This window comes from Ciconia boyciana, chromosome 11, assembly GCF_034638445.1.
Source record: "Ciconia boyciana chromosome 11, ASM3463844v1, whole genome shotgun sequence".
Lineage (NCBI taxonomy): Eukaryota > Metazoa > Chordata > Aves > Ciconiiformes > Ciconiidae > Ciconia > Ciconia boyciana.
The window spans coordinates 22,065,300-22,075,372 of NC_132944.1; the positions used below are offsets into that span (position 1 = coordinate 22,065,300).

Here is a 10,073-nt window from a genome sequence, read left to right on the forward strand (position 1 = left end):
ATGTGGACATGCAAGAGATAGAAACATAATGCAACAAATTAGTTTCAACACACAGAAATGAAGTAGTCCAGGCTCCGTATACATTCAGCAGTGCTGGTTTCTTTCTCTCTCTTTTGTCTCTCCTTTTTTCTCTTATTCTGAAATGTATTGTTGGATTTTATGGGAAAACTTTGCAGGCAGAAACTATTAGAATTCAACGAGCCGCCTACTTGGTTTGGGCATGCAAAAAGCTGTTATACTTGTATAGATACATATGTTTGTGTCTATGTATGCACACATATAGGTAAAAAAAGTATTTATGAGCGCATGTGCTCGAGAGAGAGTAGTTGTAGGTACCAAGCAGATATGATCAAATTCATCCATTTTGTGTGACTCGATGCAAGTTCACGGTGTTATAGCAAGAACCAAATTAGCTTTATTATAGGCTGAAAAGATACTTTGGTTTTTAGCAACAGAAACAGTATTGTGAAGCAGGAGAAATCTGATCATTCTAATTTCATCACAGAAAATGAAGACCTGGAGCAAAATATAATTTGTCTGTAGGTGCTTCAGAAATAATCAAGCAGTTAATCATTACAATTTGAGGTGATCCCATCAAATCCCTCCCAAACAGTGGTTAAGTGAATCTATTATAACCTGAAACCCGCCATTAACTTGAAAACCATTCAAGCTGCGATCCATGTCTTTCCAATCTGCGTGTTTTACAACCTGCCACCAATAACGGTCACTCTCACCTCTGCCAGAAAAAAAGTTAGAGTTGCTGTTTTAAAGTTCTCCCATTTCTAAACTTTACTAAAATGTCCCAGTGAATTGCGACTAAGATTTCTTTTTCTTTCTACGTAAAAATTCACCAGGATATCTCTCAGCTTTTGCCAAGTAACTGTATAATCTGTTTGATGTCCACCTTCCTTCTTTCCAGCAGCCACTTACCCGTTTGTGCAGTTACATGCACATTTGTGTTTTGTCATGTCTGAATTCAGACCCAGAGCCTGGAGATGCCAAGTACGTGCCTAACTTTACTTATGCGAGAAGGAGTGGAGTTGAGCATATGGCTACATGGTTCCTATGTAAAATAAAAAATGCCATTCAGCAAATTTATTAGGGCTTTATAGTGAGTTATCATCAGTAGTTGCACTAAAATGCAACTCAGAAAAAAGACTTCATAGCAGAGACTTCATGATGGAATGGGCTTTTTGTGCGTCTTGTCTTTGCTTGCTAATTTACAGCATTCCATAACTTCCAAAAACATCTACGAATTGTTCTCTGAAAGCCTTTTATCCTGAAAGATACTGAGAAACCACACTGCTCGCTGGTGTTGGCGTGAGTCAGGGTGCCCTTTGGGTGCCTAGGTCGTTCCCTTGAATCAAGGGGTTTTATCATAACAAAAACATGCTTAGGGAGGGTTTCTCCAGACTGCGTTAGTACTTCGGGACTATTCTGCTTTGAAAAACTGGAAAGCCCCTGTTGCACTACCATAAACGAGTCATTAGAAAAATGAGATGGAAGAGGGGGGATGAAGACTACCCTACGTGTCTGCAGTCCCACTAAGGAGGATGCGTGAGCTATGGCTTGCAGGAGGAAGATGTGCCCAGTGTTTTCCTAACCAGTTTGCTTTCCTAACCGATCTTGCTCTAGGTGTGAGCAGAGCTTCACCTTTCCTGTGTTTTAAGAGCAGTGATTAAGAGCAAACGAGAGAAGGTGAGTCAACAGTGACTAAAGACCATGCATAAATTCCTAACAAATGGCTGGCAGGGGAGATAAATAGCAGAAACATGAAGCAGCCTGATTTTACTTTGAGCAACGCTTTATCTTCACGGAGACATCACCACTGTTTTATATCATTTCCTCTCCAGATATGGCTGTGGAAGAGCAAGACCTTCCCATAAGGGGACAGCACAAGGAATTGGGATATTTTTCATGGCTGCCTTGGGAGTGCCATCAGCCATAACAGCAAAGACTCAGGGCAGGAGGTGTAACGCAGGGAGAAGAGCTAATAAATGACCTTTGCAATAGTGTGATCAAGTCAAGCCCACCAAAAAATGATAGGTGAGGTAAGAGTTTGTTCAGGAGCTGCGTCCTGCCCGAAGGGTATAACCGGGCAGTCAGGTAGATAGGAGCAAACTTGCAACACTGGATTTTTTTGGAGGGCTTGTGTTATCCTTGATAAAAATCTCGTTGGTATTTGGGGCAGAATGGCTCTGCTGGACACTTAGCCTGGCTCTCCCTGTGCTCTTCCATTGCTGCTCTGCCAAAATCCCGGCGTTTAGTTATTCTTGCTCCAAATAAAATGCTCTGGCCTGGATACATCTCCCGAACTTTTAGGCATTTTTTTGCAATACCTACGCAGAAGTGACTGCTCCCAGTGGGGCTGAGCTCCTTCAGGGTCCCCCATCCCGTGCTGTTGTGCCAGCCCTGCGTAAGCTGCTGCTCAGCCCCGTTCCCTGCCAAGCCCTCGCCAAGCCCTGCCCTTCTCTGCTGCTGGGCCAGACCCTGTGCAAACCCCAAACGTGTGCAGCCCGAACACAGCAGTGACGGTCACTGCAGGGCTGTGCACATCTCTAGCCTTCCTCGTAAAAGTCTCTGGAATAGATGTCTTGTGCAGAAAGGGGATTAAATAAAATTTAAGCTTCTAGGAGCAGCCCTATTTATTTGAATTTTTGCTGGAGAAAGACGTCCTTACCCCCAGTGAATTCATACTGATTTTTAGAAAATATGCTCTTTTGCAGGATCTTGCAAGATGGCAGGAGCCGAAGGACTGTGCAGAGCCTTGCGTTGCAGTCAGAGTTCAAAAAGGTGAGTTCCCCCGAGAGGGAAAGATTCGTTTTCTTGTTTAATGCTGTCTCTTGTTTAAACGTAGGGATTTGAATGGCCCATTTCTCTTTTCTTTTTTTCCTAAATATGTTTATCTTCATGTCTGAAATATTTGGTGAACTTTGCTTTTCTATTCCTGTAAAGGGTATCTTTTAGATAAGTTCTTGTTTCTTGCGTTTTCCATCTATAATTACCAAGATGTAAGAGAAAGAACGTGCATTTTCATAAAGCAGTCATATGACGTGAAGTTATGGTAAATGTATTTGCTCTGCCTGTTCCCTCTTTATATTGGCTTTCCATTAATATCCTGGCATACACATACATATATATATATATATGTATATGTATGGGAATATGACTGGCAACAGATGACATAGGCTAATGGTAGAGAATGTCGAGGGGCGGGGACCAGTTTTAAACTCTTTTTAATGTGTTTTTTGAAATTTTTGACCATGTAAGTGGGTATAAACAAGCACGTGACAGGTAAGTTCACTTGGAGCCAGATGAAGGATTTAAATTTCAGTTTTCAGATGACAAACGTTGCAATGAGTGATGCAAGTGACGAAAATTAGTTGCAGAAAATTTAAAAATGTATCCAAAACCATTGCAGACTCTTTACTTGCTGTTTGCAGGGAGAAAGCAAAAGCAAAACTCATTAAATAAATAATTCGATCCAAATGATTTGTCCAGTTGCTGAAGGAGCTAAGAGGGTGTCTGGGCTTGTGTACTAGCTTGGTTACAGCTATAGTGATGAGGAGCGCAATGCAGAAAAGCTGGAGTTTTTTTAGAAGGAAGCACAAGCAATTCCTGAGATGCTATATTCTTTTCTTGAAATTTCCGAACCAGCATTGCCGAACGTCGGGGCCGACGCACTTGGCGGAGAGCAAACAAGGCTGGTCAACACAGTGGGGCAAGGCGTGCTGCAGCACAGCATCGGGGTCGCGCGCACCCCATGCGAGGGTGTCGGGAGAGCTTCTCGTGGTCCCCGCTGCTGCAATACAGCAAAGCGCTCTGATCCTTTTCCACCGTGAGAGGGGAAAGGGATGGTGGAAAGTGCTTGGAGGGTTGTTGGCGCTGCCCCTTCGGGGACAGCCGTGGGGCTGCTGGCGTCGCTGGTGCTCTGCGTGCTCCAGCCTCACCACCTGTGTCAGTGAGAAAAGGCTTTTCCAGTCTAAAAATAAGCAGCTGGTGTCTGGAGTCTGCTCGTGGGAGTGTGTGTCCGATATGTAATTTGAACTTGATTGCAAGGGCCTCGTAACCTCTCCTGGAGCCGGTGGTGCCATCCTGGAGCCAGCTTCCCTCTCCCCCAGGTGACCAGGCTGTTTGTAAAGCTGGGCTCCAGCGTGCCCCGGACTTGGTCCAGGTACGCTCCAGCCTCCCACCCTCCACCTGGGGAGTTACGGGGCAGAGATGACTCATGGTGCATTATCCTGTTTTAACTCCTCTCCACAGCTTTGCATCGAGCTACTGAAACCCATTTGTTTGGCAACCGCCGAAACTTGACACTGATGAGGATGAGCAAGGGAAAGGTGAGACCTGTTGTTTCCAAGGGTGAATCTTAACTGCAAAAGCTTGATGTTTGCTGCAGAGCCCTTTGGGAAAGCTGTTGGTGTCTTGGGATGCTGCTGCTATGAACGGGGCCAGCTTGGAAATTCATTTCTGGATCTTATCTTCCTTGCTTGGAAACATTTGGATCTGCACTGCTTGACCAGAAAATCACAAGGAGAAATTTTTCCTTGCACTTTGCTTATGTGTGCTGAATGGGTCCTTTCCTGGTCCAGACTTTTAATGCAGTCATTTCGTTAGAAGAAAAGTGGTACCAACAGGGAGATGGGCCAATGAGTTTTGGTGTTGATCCCATCACCACAATGCTGATGCACAAGCCCGCTTATGGGACTGGCTGAGGAGGATTTCCATGCAGCTCGGATAAACTATGTCCATCTTTGTCCCATTTTATAGCATGGAAATTGGAGTGGTTTTGGAATATGTAGTTGGAAAACCAGGTGCAGCATTGATCCAGTTTCCATTTTATCCAAATAACCAGATCTTAGAGAGAGGGGTGTAACGGAAACGGGTTTGGCAGGGAACGAGAAGAGGCCCAGTCAAACTTCGCCAGTACCAGCGAACTCTTCTGGCCTTCTATATAGTTCAGAACCATCTCTCCAACTCAGGGACCCCCTTGGCTATGGGTTTTCTGTGTCACAAAGGCTGGCTCTGACAAACATTTTTAGAATCACCATCTGTCAGCTTTTCCTTCAGGGATCCCCATTTACAATAGCTTGTATCCAGGCCATGTGCAAATCCCACTGGGCTGAAACTTGGCCCTGTGCAAGGTTGGCCTGGATGCAATTAACAAACACAAAATTTATTCAATTTAGTTTGGCCAAAAATATAAGATTCTTTTGTTTGCAGATGCTGAAGTTTAGATGCCTTTCCAAACTTATCAAGGACAAGGGAACCACTTTGGAGAAAATAACAGCCAACCCCAAAGTCATACTAGAATTCAAATTGAACTGGAAACCTACGCACCAAGTAGTTTGTGAAGCTTAGAAACCAAGTCCATTTCTTCCGATTACTTTAATTTTCGCTGCTGTCTCTGAACGTCACTGTTCTATCTGGGCTCTAGACAGAACCACTGAAACATCAGCAGAAGAAAACCAGTGTTTGCAGCATCTAGGGGGGCCCAGCAGGAAGTATCGGAAATCTCCTGGGAATTTTTCAGTTCCAGGAGATTTGGAGAAATGTCTGACCCAAATCCCAGAGTTTGGAGGTTAGAACTGTCATGGGAGCGTGTCTAAATTGCTTTGGTCTGGAGATCTGGCTGGAAATCTTGTAAGATCAGGATCTATCTCTCTTGATTGTCCATCCAGACTCTCCCTTTTTTAGGTCTTATCTGCCAGACTCAAGCATGATAAACCTCATGGTGCCTGATTTATCTGTCTCAGAAAGATGAAGGGCTGAGTCAGTCCTGCATTCACATCTTTGTTTCCCAGTTCCCACAAAAGCGCCAGACCACTTAATTTATTCCCATCCTCCATGCAAGTACTCTGTGATTATAAAACAGAATTCATATCTAGGACGCGTGCTTTCTTCAAGCGCTTTTAACCCCTATCTACTCCACTGACCCCTGGTCCAGGGAGGTTGCAATACTTCTACCTGCGCCGTGGGGCGGGATGAGGAGCTGAAGGAGAGGTCCTCTGCACGTACCTAGCAGGAAGCAGGCCTGGGACAAACAGCTAATGCAGTGCAAGAAGGATCAGCATGACGTGAAATACTTGCATCCCCCAGATTGCGGTACTCTCAGAGAGGTAACGCTGGAGCATTTCGTAAAGATGACTTTTATTTGTTGAAGGGAAGCTGCCCCAGCCATCTCCGATGAAGCAAACACCCAGAGGTGCTGGGGATGCTTGGCCGCCCCTTCTCCATACCTCCCAAACCTCCCTGCCGTTAGAGGAGGGGGAGCAGATCGGGTGCGATAAACCCACCCAGAGCCCTCCGCAGCAGCCGGGCCCGTTGCTGTCAGAGTAGTTAGTATGCTGGGGCTGTGCGGTTCCTCTGCCATCTTCATTCACCTTAGAAATGTGGAGTTTGAATGGTTTATCTCTATTAATCACCAGCTCAAAAAGCTTTGTGCACCAAGGGCCGCAGATAATTAACTTCACTATACTGCTTGTCTTATCAGTATCAACCTCTTGTCCTCCTGTGAAATAGTTAAAACCATCAGCCCCTTTTTACTTTTCCATTTAACTCTAATGCTTTAACACTGATGTTCTAAATGGCCCTGCGATTCATACTTATTAGACAAACCTTTCTTTCTGCATCTCTTATATTTTTTGATAATTGGCCATGTACGTTTCTAAGGGGCTCAACAGCTTTTCATGCCACTATACTAATAATTAAAGGTTTCTCACAGCCTTTCAGATTTCTCTTTACCTTCTTTTCTTTGATAAGTATAATCTGCTCTTTAATTGGGGAGGGGGGGAGAAAAGTGGTAGTAGCAATAGGCTGACTGCATAGCAAAAGGTTTTGTTTAACAAAATTCTCTAATTTTAAACAAATCTTCATTGTTTCCCTATTTTTGTCCCTTCTGTTGCTGGAGCTCCCCTCCTTCCCGCACTGTAAAATGTTGTAACAGTTCGGTGAGAGGGAAGGGGGAGGCAGGATGGGGAAGTGAGACATGTGGTGGAGGCGGGATGGTGATGGGGCCTCCGTTCTTCACGATGCTGCTTGGTTCAGCCCTTCGCTTTGCTAATGTCCCCGTCCCCACCGCTCGTTTCCCCCCTGGGAGCTGATCTGGGACTAAGCCCCCGCTCCACTGGGGACGGTGGCCCAACGTTGCACTGCCTGGCTGTGCCAAGGTTGGGACAGCAGATCCGAGGGAGGCTGCTTGTGCATCCAACCCGCCCAGCAGCACTCTCCGCTCACCTTAAGCAACACCCGGGCGCTGGGGCTGAGTGCCGCCAGCCGGCCAGGGGACGCCCCGTGAGTGTCAGCCCTTCGTGCATTCGCGTTGTGCGTGCTAGAAACCCCTTCCCCGTGCGGCTCCCCGCAGAAGCCTTCCCCGATGGGCTCTGACACCAGCAGTCAGTGCTGTTCCCCCAGCTACCTTTGGGGTCCTCTCGGCTCTCCCGGTGGGTGCTGTGGCCATTGCCTTGTGGTTCTGCCAACAGGGCATCCCTCGCACAGTGCTGTTGGAGTTTCAGCGTTTCAAGTCCATGCACCAGCTTGTTTTTAAGGGGCCCTTCCTCCTGGAGGCTCTCTTAGTCCCATCCCTCTGCCATCTAACCCCATGTCCTACCCGCCGTGCTAGCAGGATGTAAATGTGGGTGTTCTTCCACCTGATGCTTATGCTATCCAGAAGCATTTCTCCATTTTGTGTGGTTTTATCCTCTGCCTGTCTCCCGCACAAGCCCTCCCTGCAGTCTCCATTCCAGAGGGCTTTCCCTCCCTCTCCCACTTGCATTACTTGAGTTTTCCCTTTTTTTCTTCTTTTTCTTTTTTTCCCCAGCTTCTCCAGTTCCCACATCAACGTCTTCTCTCTCTCCTCTCTTTAGGTCCGTTCACTCTCAGCTCATTTCTTTGATCCTCCCTGTGCAGGGACCCTGCCGGGGGGGTGACACAGCTGGGGGCTATCCTTGGCCCAAGTGCTAGAGCCGTCCTGTATGGAGAACAGCACCATCCTATATGGTGCACCATCCTGTATGGAGAACAGCACCGTCCTGGAGAACAGAACCACCTGTATGGGCACCATCCTGCATCTGCAGAGGATAAAGAGGCTTTTAGACAACCTGCTGGACCTTCTCTCAGCTCCAGCCATGGGTGAGTTCCACCGTGCCAACAGAGGGAGGATGCTGGGTCTGGAGGAACCCCATTACTGCCTTGGCCATCTCTGCTTCCTTAGATGTTGCCTGGCTCGGGAGAGGTGTTGGGTGTCTTGGAGGTGGTGGTATGGGGGAAGGATGGGATCTGGAGTACAGAAACTCTGCTGCTCTGACAGCCCGTCTGGCTCCATTCACACAGGTGAGGCCATTGGAGATCAGAGGACCCAATGCCTTTGGTCTTCACTAAACTACTCTGAAAAATATTACTCAATAGCTCCCATTCTAATTTTTAAATTAATTCACTCCAGCTGCCTGTTTCTTTCCATGTACATAGATTCAACTGGCATTAATGCTCTTGTGGGACATACGCTAGTGTACGCTTCTAAACCCCGGCTCCTGGAGTGACGTGATGGGAGGCTGTATAGCTTTCCCTCAAAACAAAACGTTTATGCAGTTGAGCAGAGAAGGATGGAAGCATGACCCCAGTGCTCTGAAACAATTACACAGAGGAAAACATCCAACACTGTGTTTTAAGACTTGTGATTTTTACAGCACCTCTTGATGTAGGGAGGAGGTGGGAGCAAAGGGAAGAGAGAAGAACCGATCCAAAGTTTTTGACTGCTGGATATGGACAACATGGTGTTGCGCTCCTCCAGTCAACGCGTAGCGACTGTTTCTTATCAGTGCTAGTATTGAATTGCAAAACAAGTTCATGCACAAGTCATTCAGTTATTTTTTGAGTGAAGAATTCACACAGCCTGTGATCTGTTCTGGGATTATTCTCCAACATGGGAGGAGGAAGAAAAAGGCTGGTGGTGCCTCTGTTGTGTGAATAATTCATCCCACCCTACCAGTGTGGGTGCTAGATGACCCCTTTGCTTAGCTCCCACTAGGGCTGGGGAGGAGTGTGGGATGCCTCCCGTATCCCCATTAGCTGCTGGGGGTTAATAGGGGCACTCAACACACACAAGCACACTCTAAGCAGGGTCAGGGGGCAGCCAGCACATTGTGACCTAAAATTTGACAGCTTTTACTCATTTCAGGTTAGGTGACCCCATTTCTCTTTGGCCAACTGCCTTGCCCGGTGCCCGTGCCTGGGGTGCATGGTGCTGCGGGAGCCTGGCCAGTCCCCTCTGAGCACTGGGGACAGCAATGGCTCCCTGCACAGATGCACTTTTTGCCCTTATATTCCATATCCCAGATTGCTACCCACTATCACAAGGGGAAATAAAAAGCAACAGTGGCTGTTGAATGACTGGCCCCTGCCCCTCTGCCATCTCAAACAGGACAACTTGAAGATGCTCAATTCCAGATAATTTGTATTTTAACCCACCAGGTCCTGGTGCCACATTGCAGCGCGACAAACCCTTCCAGCTCACCATGGGGCCCTGGCAGCATCTGGGCTGCGAGCACCAGCGACCTGACCCTGGTCATCCCCACGTGTCACCGTCCGTCCCATCCAGGGATTTATTTTTGGTAACTGCGATGCGAATAGCAGTAAGATCTCTTCTTGAGCTCCAACCAGCATCCTTGGGAGTTCTCATTGATGCTTCAGTTCTCTCCCCTTCCCCTGAGCCGAGGCTTTGAGGGCAATTCTCTTATCTCTGCTTGTTTTGTTTCGGTATCTTATGCGGCAGAGTGTCTCGAGGTGTCTCTCCTCTTTCCTCCTTTCCAGTTGTCTGTCTCCCTCCACCACTTTGTCACCCTCAGCTGCTTGTTAGTCTCTCTGATTTCTTCCTCCTTCTCCCTAGTTGGCCCATTTGTCATTTTTCCTCAGTAGTCCATGCTCCTTTCTCTCCCACTTCTTCTCTGTCTCTTGTTTCTCCCTCGTTTCTCTCTTTCGTTTTTCCCCCTTAGTGTCGGAACTTCTTTCTTTGATTCCCCCCCCTCCACCTCCCACCCTTTATAGTGCTGTTATCTGTGATTTTGGCAAAGAGCACA

At 47.1% G+C, this 10,073-nt stretch overlaps 1 long non-coding RNA gene across 1 annotated transcript; it reads left to right on the plus strand.

The window, feature by feature from the left end:
- The first annotated feature begins 5,913 nt into the window (after positions 1 to 5,913).
- LOC140658231 (uncharacterized) lies at positions 5,914 to 9,608 on the plus strand. Its single transcript, XR_012044661.1, has 3 exons — positions 5,914 to 6,119; positions 7,866 to 8,130; positions 9,469 to 9,608. It is a non-coding gene; the product is annotated as an uncharacterized lncRNA (long non-coding RNA).
- Positions 9,609 to 10,073: the final 465 nt, after the last annotated feature.